At 40.8% G+C, this 13,215-nt stretch overlaps 1 long non-coding RNA gene across 1 annotated transcript; it reads left to right on the top strand.

Annotated features, from left to right (window-relative positions):
* The first annotated feature begins 1,509 nt into the window (after positions 1–1,509).
* LOC123141666 (uncharacterized) lies at positions 1,510–4,027 on the top strand. Its single transcript, XR_006470391.1, has 3 exons — positions 1,510–2,226; positions 3,281–3,363; positions 3,759–4,027. It is a non-coding gene; the product is annotated as an uncharacterized lncRNA (long non-coding RNA).
* The last annotated feature ends 9,188 nt before the right edge of the window (positions 4,028–13,215 follow it).

The following is a 13,215-nucleotide window of genomic DNA, read 5'->3' as shown; positions in this document are numbered from 1 at the left end:
GGCTCCTGGGCTCCAACATCTGGTTGCGACAACCAGGTAGAATGGAAAGGCGAAAAAGAGGGAGAAAAGCAACCGTGAGTACTCATCCAAAGTACTCACAAGCAAGAATCTACACTACATATGCATGGGTATCTGTGTAAAGGGGCAATATCGGTGGACTGAATTGCAGAATGCTAGAATAAGATGGGGATAGCTAGTCCTGTCGAAGACTACGCTTCTGGCAGCCTCCATTTTACAGCATGTAGAAGAGAGTAGATGGTAAGTTCACCAAATAGCATCGCATAGCATAATCCTACCCGGCGATCCTCCCCTCGTCGCCCTGTGTGAGAGCGATCACCGGGTTATATCTGGCACTTGGAAGGGTGTGTTTTATTAAGTATCCAGTTCTAGTTGTCATAAGGTCAAGGTACAACTCCGGGTCGTCCTGTTACCGAGGATCACGGCTATTCGAATAGATAAACTTCCCTGCAGGGGTGCACCACATTACCCAACACGCTCGATCCCCTTTGGCCAGACACACTTTCCTGGGTCATGCCCGGCCTCGGAAGATCAACACGTCGCAGCCCCACCTAGGCACAACAGAGAGGTCAGCACGCCGGTCTAAATCCTATGCACGCAGGGGTCTGGGCCCATCGCCCATTGCACACCTGCACGTTGCGTACGCGGCCGGTAAGCAGACCTAGCCTCCCTAATACAAGAGCAGACGTTCCAGCCCAATCCGGTGCGCGGCGCTCAGTCGCTGACGTCAAGAAGGCTTCGGCTGATACCACGACGTCGAGTGCCCATAATTGTTCCCGCGTAGTTGGTTAGTGCGTATAGGCCAGTGGCAATACTCAGATCAAATACCAAGATCTCGTTAAGCGTGTTAATTAAAGTATCCGCGAACGCCGACCAGGGCTAGCCCCACCTCTCACCTAGGTGGTCTCAACCTGCCCTGTCGCTCCGCCACAAAGTAACAGTCGGGGGCCGTCGGGAACCCAGGCCCGCCTCTACCGGGATGGAGCCACCTGCCCCTTCAGCACCCATCTCCGAACAATATCATAAGTAATGTAACAGTATAAAGTATATAGCATATGCCCGTGATCACCTCCCGAAGTGATCACGGCCCAGTAGTATAGCATGGCAGACGGACAAGAATGTAGGGCCACTGATGGAACAATAGCATCCTATATTAGGATAGCAGGTAAAGGCATCAACAATCTATTTATATATAAAAAGTACTTGACGGTTTAACCAAAAAAGAGAAATACGCTAGAAATTACCACAAAAATTAGAAACATCCGTCCGTCAATTTAACAGATCATGTTTTTATAGCCATTAGATAAGATTATAAGTCAAAAAATTACCCACCAATGCCATTACAGTTATATTGAAAGAAAATGTTTCGTTCCCTACGACCAAAGTTAGAACGTGGGTTGCATCTAACGAAAAAGACGTGGCTGCTCTTATGTGAAAAAAAAGGTAGCCACCAAGAACCCACGTGTAATCCTCCTCCAAGCCCTAATAAACCTAATCCTCCTCCAAGCCCTCGCACACACCTGCGGCGTCCCATGCGATTCCCCTCGAGCTCCACCAGGTTGATTAGCGTGATATACAGAGAAGATAGCACCGGCGGCTTCCCAAATCATCAAATCTCATAGCCATCAAATTTATGTGGATGCGCTGGCAGATTGATTGACTACGCAGAAGAGAAGATTGCATCAACGGCCGGCCAAATCGTCAACTAATTGTCGCTGGATTTACGTGGATACAGGGGTTGTTGATTGGTTCAGGTACATGGTAGATAAACTGCACCGGCGGCTGCCCAACTCATTAGCTTAGTGATGCTACCAGATTTGATTGATGTACATAGCATAGCTGTTAGCATAAGTCCGAACTAATCCAACCGAGTACTTTCCGGCGAGATACAGATACCAGCCGCAGCTGATTACTTTCCTGCCGCTGGTCAGGATACTGGCGTACCATGCTAGCTAGACCAAAAAAAAGCACTTGGATAGATTCCTTCCGAAGATGTACGTGCGTATAATGCTGCTAGACCAAGCTAGCGATCAGCCGGTCGGACAAGATCGTGTTTAATTCCAACGATAGTTGATCTCTTTTGATGCATGTGTGTAGGTCCTTCCTCTACAGTTCGTGAAATAGATGTTGCTGCGACGCATCCATCCGATATTCATGTCCCCGGTCTCTTATCAAGGATCGGAGTTGCTGGCATGCCAGCTTTAGAAGGTAATAATATCTCTGTCCATTTACTTTATCTTAGCTTTTATTCTAATCCAAAACAGGTAACTATTTTTAACGCAATTTATACAACTATCTTGCATAGCTAAATAATTTTTTTTTTAATAAATTTGTATCTTTCCGGTACTTTACTAGATCACTACTACTGTCCTATATGGAATCATTGATACGTGGAAATCATATTTATTTAGGAACTACGTGAATGGACATAATTCCATCATTTTCTACAATTTCTGGCACACGTTAAAAAATGTGTTGAGAGGTTATTGTTTTCTAATTATTTGCATCAATATAATACTCTAATTCTATTTTTTGCGGGATAATGTAATACTCTAATTCATATTGTTATTTAGAACGGTACTATTTACCATAGGTGGATTTACTTATGTGTTTAAGTTTTGCTTACAGAATAAGTTCGTAGCAATCAGCCGTAAAACGTGAGCACATAATCCTTATTCTGCGCTCCGGCCGTCCGGTGCACCCAATCAACCATAAAATGTGCGCGCCTCCTGGCGCTTCTCTTCCCATTTGATCGTAATAGCCTATGTAATATGTAGTAAAAAGTGTTAACTTCATTACTATAGATAGATGCTCATAAATTGATAGTAAAGTCTTATGTAACATATAGTAAAACCTATTGACCTCTTTACTACAGAAGCCTCCGTGAACTATTGTTAGTAATTCCCAATGTAACATGTAGTAAACATGATAATTTGTTTACTACATATGCACATTGTACTCAGTGCGTGCTGACAGCATAACAAACCCATGCACTTATTATTTTATTCACATTCATCCAGTAAGACTTAGTGTTCTGTAGTAAAAATGCTACTCCCTCCGTTCCAAAATATAAGAACATTTTTTACACTGCACTAGTGTAAAAACGTTCTTATATTATGGGACGGAGAGAGTAGATTATTTTACTACTTATAATCTGGCATTAAACTTGATGGTAAAACGCTTTGCATGCTGTAGTAAATTTGGTACTCTTTTACAACGTAATTCTGGGTTTAGATTTGATCGTAATACACTTAATTTTCAGTAGTAAAACGGATGGATATTTTACCACCAATTACTACAGGAGGGAGGTATTGACTACAAGAACTGAGGCATGCAAAAATCAAGGTCAGCCTACTTTCGTAATCCAAATGTCTCTGCTAGACAATATAAGGATGACGTGGCTATGTTTGATATACAAAACACTATAACATTGGTTTTCCAACATGTCTTAAGGATCTCTGATACATTCAGCAGTGTAGGTGCCAAAAACATTTGTGCCCCTAAATATAGAAAAAAAATCTTAATTCGGAATGTACATAGTATAGATGTAAAAAATCTATGTATATTTAGATTTTTTTTTCAAAGTAAACCTTGAACACAAAATTATTTACTTGAGGTAAATATAAGTACGGCAAGGGAATGGTGCTGGTCGTATTAATTATTCTATGATGTACATGTTTGCTACACTACTTTTGTTTTATCAGAATCCATTGATCGAATATCGATGATCCTTTGCTCAGTGATCATTTCATCAAGCTAGAATACAACGAAACATGCAAATCAATAGTTTGTGTCCATAAGAGATGATACCCAGGAGAGGTGGTGCCAATGATGCATGGAGTCAATTCAGTAGTCGAGGAGAGGCAACAAAGATTGGGAGCTAACCTTGGACACAGAAGTAGTAACTTGAGGAAAATATAAGTAAGACAAGGGAACACACCCCTCTGTTTGCAAGTACATGACGTTGTATACACTGAAACATACACCAGCGTGCATAATTGACCATACGTTTTAGCCATATGTTCATAGAAAATAATGAACATTCATGTAAGGCAAATATTTTTCGTTCAAAATCCAGTTGCTTGATTATTGTCTGTGCATGAGGTTTGGGCCATTCTTATGGAATATAGAGTTGATACGTATAATGAAATTCGGAATTAGAGAAACAAAAACTGTTGTGCATGATAATATATCTATACATGGACGGAATTAATAAGGTTCCATACACCTACAATTATGGAGAATATATCTATGCCATCTAATTAAAAATTTGAGGCGAGCAACCTCGCAAGTCATTTTGAGAATACTTGGTAGTAAATCAATATGCTAACATTAGTCGGAATAATTGGACAAACAAAACTTTTTTCACTTCCGCTTCGGTACAACCCCTCTAAACACATCAATGGATGAGATTTATCCATACCCCTTCATTAGAAAGGGTAGGATGGCCTTTTTTTTTAAATACGTCGCCCGCCCGCCGATATGTATACGCCGTACGCCTATTGGGCCGGCCCATTGATGACGGCTGTAGGGGGTGTAGTGTTCACGGGATGTAAAAATTCATAGAACAAATAGGTATCGAACCAGGGACAGCTTGCTCGTGTGGTTAAGAGGCATACCACTTGAGCTGTACAATGTTTGTGAAAAGTAAAAAGCGTACGGATTTAAGAATTACTCTGTCCGGATTTATTGGGCAGACAGGATTGCCAAGACCAAGGCACATCGGGGGCAGTTTTTGGTATTGAATCTGCCCAATTAGAGAGCAGGATTGAAGGATATTAACTATCATAAATTAATTGCCAAATTGCCTCGCATCTCCCATTGCTCTCGCATGCATTGCTTTTTTTTTTACCATGCGCATATATATTGGCTGCATGGCCCATGGCCCAATCATAGCGCAACTTTCGCTTAACAATTTGCAATGACTGACAAATTGCCTATTAATTCAGGCCTAGGGAATACCAACCTGCCTTACAAAAACCGACTTCAACCGGTGGCTTTCCAGGCTAAAAATCCCGTACAGAGGTAACACCAATGCAGAATTCAGACACCTTTTCAAAAATATTAACATTTCTTCGAAATTCTTTAAAAAATACGATAATTTTCTAAAATTCAAAAAAAAAAAAACAACTTGAACACATTTTGAAAAATTCACTTTTTAAAAAAGCATGACATTATTCGAAACTTTTGAAAAATATTTTTTAAAAGCATGAACATTCAATTTTTTTAAAGAGATATCTTAGTTTAATAACATTTTTTTCAAACAACATTTTTAACAATTTTAAAGAGAGATATGAAGCGTGCAAATTTTAAAGAACCAAAAATTTGAACAATTTTCTGAACACGAGGGCTTTCTTTGTGGCCTCTTATGTGGCAAATGTAGCCTTTTGAATTTTCATGCCGATTTTTTAGTGTTTTTAAAACTGATTATGTTCTGTTATATTCTGTATTTTTGTTTCTTTTATTAATTTTTTCCTCTTTTTTCAAATGCGTGAACTTTTCATAAATTTGAAAATGGTTGTGTTTCCAAAAAAGTTCATGTTGACCGATAATGCCAAAAATCGTACATAACAGAAGCACCCATTTTTTTGACAATTTTCAAGAAATGGCTGGCACATAAAAAATATTCATGTTGATTTATAATGACAGAAATTGCAAATAATAGAAGCATTAAAATTAGAAAAAAAAACTAAATGCTCATGAATGCATTCGTGTGGCTAGTGTGGCCCACTCCTCTCAACTGGTGGTTTTTTGGACTATGGATAAATGATCCTAACTTCTTGCTGCTGCAAGACATATGATGTATCAATGCCAGTTTGAACGACTTCCGACATTGTTTGCACGTTGCGATACGTCCGGCCATTTAGCGATCCTTTTTCACCGAGAGAACTCCAGAAAATGCAAAAGTTGTCAAAAATTCGAACAACTTGGCATGATGTCTCGAATTGGTCATAGAAGCTGGCGAAAAAAAATTTGAGGCCAATCGACGGATGTCAAAAAACAACATGCTTTCAAACGGAACCTTCTGGCGTATCCGAACACCCTCTGTTGAACATGGTCTATTTTAAGACATCCTTGAAATGATCATAACTTTTGCAAGTAGGTGTGCATGCCCATGGTAGGCATCCTTGCTTGTTTTGAACGACTTTCAACGCCGTATGCAAGTTGTGACATGTCCTGCCATTTATCGGTCTTTTTTAACCAAGGAAACTCCAGAAAGTGCAAAATTTGTCGAAAACGAAATCAACTTGGCATGGTGCCTTGAATTGATCATACAAGCACATGAAAAAAATTGGGGCGTTTCAAGGATATAGAGGAACAACATGCTCCCAAACAGAGCGTCTAGCTTACTTATACACCCTTTGTTGAACATGGTCTATTTTTTGGACATTCTTGAAATGACCCCAATTTTTGCCAGCATACAGGCACGCCCATGGTAGGCATCCATGCCAGGTTTGAACGACGTTTGAAAATATATGCATGTTGCGGCACGTCCGGTCATTTATCAACTATTTTTCATCGAGAAAACTACAGAAAATGCAAGAATTATCGAAAGGTTGAACAACTTGGAATGGTGCTTTTAATTGGTCACATGAGCTCGTGGAAAAGTTTTGAGGTCATTTATGGATGCCCGAAAAAACATGCTCTCATACGGATCCTTCTGGCACCCGAACACCCTACGCTAAAGATGGTCTATTTTTTCACATAAATGAAATGACCCCAACTTCTTCCATCTGACGGGCGTGCCCATGGTAGACATCCATGTCAGGTTTGAACAATTTTCAACGTTGTATGCAAGTTGTGTCACCGTCAACCATTTATCAGCCATTTTCACCAAGAAAACTCTAGAAAATGCAAGAATTGTCGAAAACTCGAACAACTTGGCATGGTGCCTTAATTGGTCATATAAGCTCATGGAAGGCATCCATTTGAAGTTTAAACGATTTCTGACATTGTACGGAAGTTGCGTCACATCCGACCATTTATCAACCATTTTTCACCGATAGACTCTAGAAAATGCAAGATTTATTGAAAACTGAAACAACTTGGCATGATGCCTTAAATTTGTCATATAAACTCATGGAAAAAATTTGGGGTCATTCGACGGACGGAAAAAAAGATGCCCTTCTAGCCTACTCGAATACACTGTGTTGAACATGGTCTATTTTTAGACATGCATAAAATGACCACAACTTTTGCTAGCTGGTGGGTATGCCCATGGTAGACATTCATCACAGGTTTGAAGGAAAAAAAATATAAAATCATAATTTAAGCAGGTCCTTAAAATTATTATTTAAGTTTTCAAAATAACTAATAAATACACAGGGATAAAATTTAAAACAACAAATGATTTTTAAAGCATTTAATAATTATTTCATGGGAAGAATTTAAAATCATAATTTAAAACATTTGTCTAAAACTGTTATTTTCGTATTTCAAACAATATTTCAATTTTTTGTAACTGGTTTCAAAAAGAATAATAAAGTTCGAAAAGGAGTAACCAATGAAAAAGAGAAGACTAACAAATAACCAGAAAAAAATGTTTAGGCCTTGGCTCAACTATCGCTCTGCCAGGTGCATGTTGGGAATTTCTAAAACCGTTTGCATTTTTAGAAATTGTTCACGTTTTGGTAAAATGTTTCGACATATTAAAAATTGTTTATGTCATATTTTGTTTTCAAATTTTAAAAAATGTTCATGTTTTCAAATTTCGTACATAATATAAAAAAGGTTTAGGAATATAAAAAATGTTCACGCATTTCAAAAAGTAAGTTACAAAAATTCTTATTTTCATTTCTTGTTCACAAATTAATAATAGTAATAATTTCCAAAACTGTTCCTCCTTTCAAAAATTCTTCACAGATCTATTTTTTTTACTTTTCCAAATTCTGATCGGAGTTTCAAGAAATGTTTATTTTTTCGTAAAAAAATCATGTTTTCAACTTTTTCGTGTTTTTCAAATAATGTTGGAATTTTGATATTTTTTGCATTTTATAAATTGTCAGGATTACAAAAGTTATTCACATTTATTTTAAAAAATAGGATTCCGATTTGTTTTCACTTTTTCGAAAAATGTCTTGGAATTTCATGAATAATTTTCCTTTTCCCAAAATATTTCACATTTCCCAAATTTTCACATTTGAATAGTTTCATTTTTTCAGATGTTTTTATATATAAACACCGTTGTTTGTTCTTATATAGTCCGCACTATCCACATTCACAAGTAGTCGGTTGGTCAAGTGGTAAGCAGAAGGTACAAATAGTGTGAGGTACCTAGATCGAGTCCTGTTGAAAACTTGTTTTTGCAGTATTTTGTATTGTTTTCTACATAAATACTGGACGTGACTTGGGCCGGCCCAGCCGGTCGCCAGTGAGGCCAATTAGAGCCTCATACCGTGATTACCCATTATACGTATGAAAGTGAATACGGCTGTGAAAGGTCGATACTGACCTTTATACGTTTTGTGTAGGATTGAAGTTCAGATCCCCAAGCAGACTATGGTTTTTTTGTTCATTCTATTTATACGTAGATTGAAGTTCGAACCTCGAGTAGATTAGTATGGAAAACATATTGATCCTGCCGGTCACATTTATATATTAACAAGTACATGAATTTGAAGCTTAGTAATGTTATAGTGGAAATCGTTGTTCAGGTGGTTGTTGGCTGTGAGAAAGACACCAAAAGCAGACTATGGTTTTTTTGTTCATTCTATTTATACGTAGATTGAAGTTCGAACCTCGAGTAGATTAGTATGGAAAACATATTGATCCTGCCAGTCACATTTATATATTAACAAGTACATGAATTTGAAGCTTAGTAATGTTATAGTGGAAATCGTTGTTCAGGTGGTTGTTGGCTGTGAGAAAGGCACCAAAAGAAATAACGAGATGATTGGTACTTTGTACATGATATTAGACCATCATTGTCGTGGTTTTGTCACGGCAGATGTCCTAGGGTGAGGACTTAGTCGTAAGGCCAGCGCATCCATGTAGTAGCTTGAGAGGGGTTGAGCGGAATCGAGAGACACAACACAAGACGAGGATTTAGACAGTTTCGGGCCCCGGGAAACATCATCCGGTAATAACCCTACATGTTGTTTGAGACTAGATCTCATTACGCTCATGAGGGGGTCGCCGTAAACCGGCTCTCCTCTAATTGTGTCTAGCCCTAGAGATTATTGATTGTTGCCTGTCCCTCTTTGGGGAGCCCTGCCCCTCCTTATATAAGTTGAAGGGGCGGGTTACATGTAGAGTCCAACTCAGACTTAAGACTTAACTATTCTGACTTCTCTTCATGGGCTTCTTAACATCCTGGGCTTCATAACGTCTCGGGCTTCATAACCCCTGGCAACCCAGTTATCACTGTCTGCCGGGTTATGACCGGTGCCGGTTTATGATGGTCTGCTGGTTTATGATCTGACTTAACTCCTGCCGGGTTATCATGTGACTTAACTCCTATCGGGTTATCATCTGACTTAATTCCTGCCGGTTTACCAAGTACCAGCCGGGTCATACCGCGGGGTATATCCCCGACATTAGCCCCCAGTTTAATTTGGATTTATCCATGTTAAACTGATCTTGAGCATCCTTAAATCCTTGTTATTTCCTTCTGGAAAATCCGGGCCAACAAGCCAGCTTCATAATCAATTTGCTGACATTAGTTTGTCACAAAGAAATATTATGAAGAATAACTCCTTTGACTGCTTAACAAAAAATATTGGTCTTTGAAATACTCATCTGATCTTCAGCCGGTTTAAAATTGTAAAACTTGTCGGTTTCTCATTGCCAAAATTTGTCGGGTTGTAAAACAGACGATGTCGGGTCATAATTGTTGTTTGACACCGGGTCATGTAATTGATCTTGCTGATTTGCTCAAAACTGATAATTCGAAGACGTTCATCCTTTATATCCATATTACCTGTAGCCCCCAAGTCTTGAACAGAACAAAGTGATGATTTCAGATTTGTTTCATATAATTACTGCCACTTTGAATAAATCCATGTTGTTCATCTCAGTCACTAGTAAAAACTGAATACTCCATATAAGTAGCCCCCAAGTGCCGGGTTGTCATGCTTGCAGCAACCTGGGACTTGAAATTGCCTTATGCTCATAAAAACTTCAACCAGTGTAGCCCCCAAGGGCCGGGTCATTATGCAATAATGAGCAGGGACTTTGTAAATATAATCATGTAAACTTTGAACGGCAACGTATATCCCCCAAGGGTTTGCTCAGTAAGATAATATTGAGCTGGGACTTGATATATACTTCAATGAAAATAACATCATATGATATAACCCCCATCATGGGGCTTGAATCCACGTCCACAAGGTTAAGAGCCTTGTGCTTTACCAACTGAGCAGTGGACCCTTCAATATAATGGATTAAAAGCTTTGTACATTGAATTGTTGACAGGAGCAATTGGTAGCCCACAACCAGCTCATTACGATGTGATGAGTCGGTTCTTCAATAAGGTGAGCAAACAATGACTTTGCATTAGCCCCCAAGTGCTATGGTGCATGCTGGCAGTGACATGGGACTTGCATATTTGATGTAATCTCAATTTGAATAATGTAGCCCCCGAGTGCCGGGTCGTAAGCCTACAGCGACTCGGGGCTATTCCTTCCATTGTAGAATATCCATCAATAAAATAGTATCCGTTGCGCTAAAGCGACTTTGAAAACCTCAATCATAATACCGGTTATTGATAACCATAATAAAAATCCAGCCATGTTGGCTATTTGAAGATTTGAATAATATAATCCAATGATTTATGAGCGCATGATTCCAATGGCGCAATCCAAATATATACTAGCGACTTATATTTGAGAGCCAGGCCGGGTCAATAGACGCCTGTTTATCAAAAATCTCATCAAAGGAGAACAAACTAGGCAAAATAAAAACATATGAAAACTTGTAGTCGAGGCTTTTCACGGGCTGCCAGGCCCCAAATTCGAGGCTTTTCATGGGCTGCCAGGCCACTGAGTTAAACCATTTTACAAAGCCTTTTAAGATGATCCTCAATCTTTAACCAATCGCCGGTTTATCATTGACAAGTTCAGGGTCTTATCAGATTGACTTGTCAAGTTGGCGGGTCATACCAGGTTTACCTGGACGGAGTGACTTACTTGATGAAGGCAGGTTAACCCGGGGTTTTAGGTGTATACACCAGGCTTCCAAGCCGTGGCTTGATAGCCTATTGCAAGTGTAGATTCTTTGTTTATTGCGATAGCAAAGAATCCCCAAGCAATATTTTGAGCTGTGCTCAATGGGTGCCTATGTTTGAGTTGTGCTTTTGCAACACTCTCTTTGGCCCCTAAGTAATTGGCCTTGCGCCGACCAAGAGGTGTAGCTATGGTTCGAATATGACCATTAAGCCCCCTAGTGACCATAGGTTTTGACATTGCGCCGATCAAGAGGGTACCGACAGCTATGTTCTCTTTGGTGAATACACCTATGTTTGGACATGAAGCCCCCAAGTGATATATTTCTGAGCTGTGCTCGCCGGGTGCCTATGTTTGAGTTGTGTTGTGCAACAAACTCTCTTTGGCCCCTTGAACCCGAATCCTTCTCTTTAAGTCGAAAATTTTCTGACGACCTTTAAATTTGCACCAATATGGCAGTTTAGGGTCCTGCATGAGATAACTTTGCAAGCCGGAGTAATTGCTCTTTTTAAAGAAAGCAATATATAATATAAAAATATACTGAATGGATTTCACCTGACATGTTAGTCCAGTCAATATCCACCGCGGGGTTGGTGGTCACCATGGTGAAGCTGAAATCGATCATGGCCGAGTCAGCCGCGGCAGCAAGGCAGATGAACCGGTCGCGGCAATGTAAACCGGTGCAGACGAGTAAGTTGTCCTCCACGTTGTAAACCGGTGCGGACGCATGAACCGGCCGTCCGTTCATCGGGTAATGTGACACAGAGGAAAATGCCGTTGTAGAACGTTGCCAGTGCGTGCTTTTTCCCTGTAGTAGAACAATAATTTCACCTGTAATAGGGCAGTGTAATAGTGCTCAGAGGAATAAAAAATATACTGAAAAACAGATAAGGCAGATAGCACCTGATAATTTCATCATATAAACAGAGACGCTGGTGCTGGATAATGCATCATAGTGCTTTTGGCACCCAGCATGATTGAGGTCTTTCACATGGGGAGACAATCTCTTTTTTTAACCACAATCCGATGGTCAAGCCGGGCATTTTCCTCCTGAAGCCGCGAGGCAGGGGCAACACGGCCCGGACGGGGGTGACTTGGCAGCACCGTGAAGCGGGGCCGGGTTAAGACCGTAACTGTGCAGATTTGAAGATGAGGCAGCGACTCGGCGAAGGCGGCCTGCAGCAGAAGCAACCCACAGCGGTTTACAGTGGCCAGGCGAGGTGCGGTCCGCTCACAGGGGCAGCGCGGCAGGGGCGCGCAGAAGGGGGGGCCTCCACGGCAGAACGGTGGCAAGGCTGGTGACTCGGCGCGGACACAGTCGAGGAAGGCCTCTGGCGATGTCCTAGGGTGAGGACTTAGTCGTGCGGCCAGCGCATCTATGTAGTAGCTTGAGAGGGGTTGAGCGGAATCGAGAGACGCAACACAAGACGAGGATTTAGACAGCTTCGGGCCCCGGGAAACATCATCCGGTAATAACCCTACATGTTGTTTGAGGTTAGATCTCATTACGCTCATGAGGGGGTCGCCGTAAACCGGATCTCCTCTAATTGTGTCTAGCCCTAGAGATTATTGATTGTTGCCAGTCCCTCTTTGGGGAGCCCTGCCCCTCCTTATATAAGTTAGAGGGGCGGGTTACATGTGGAGTCCTATTTGGATTAGGACTAGTCTACCTTCTAATACAAACCGGATACAAGTCCGGGTCTTAACTCCTTGTAAGGTAAATATTCCTTATGCCTTTCCTTGTAAACCGGCCCACCATAGTATGAACCGGCCTTCATGAACCGCCCGTTGGGCCACCGGGTCTTGTCACTCCTCTGACATGCCTGCCGGATTACCAATGAATCGTAAACCGCCAGGTCCAAACGGGTCGCCAGTGAATCGCCGAGTGTCAGTGGGGTCTCAAATAAACCGCCCAGTCCGGCCGGTTTACGCCGCGGGGTATATCCCCGACATTAGCCCCCAGTTTAATTTGGATTTATCCATGTTAAACTGATCATGTAAAACAAACACAAGAACAAATTTGACAGATTATGCT

This window comes from Triticum aestivum, chromosome 6D (assembly GCF_018294505.1).
Source record: "Triticum aestivum cultivar Chinese Spring chromosome 6D, IWGSC CS RefSeq v2.1, whole genome shotgun sequence".
NCBI classification, from domain to species: domain Eukaryota; kingdom Viridiplantae; phylum Streptophyta; class Magnoliopsida; order Poales; family Poaceae; genus Triticum; species Triticum aestivum.
The sequence above is the reverse complement of the archived record's forward strand: the minus strand, read 5'-3'. Positions and strand labels throughout refer to the sequence as shown.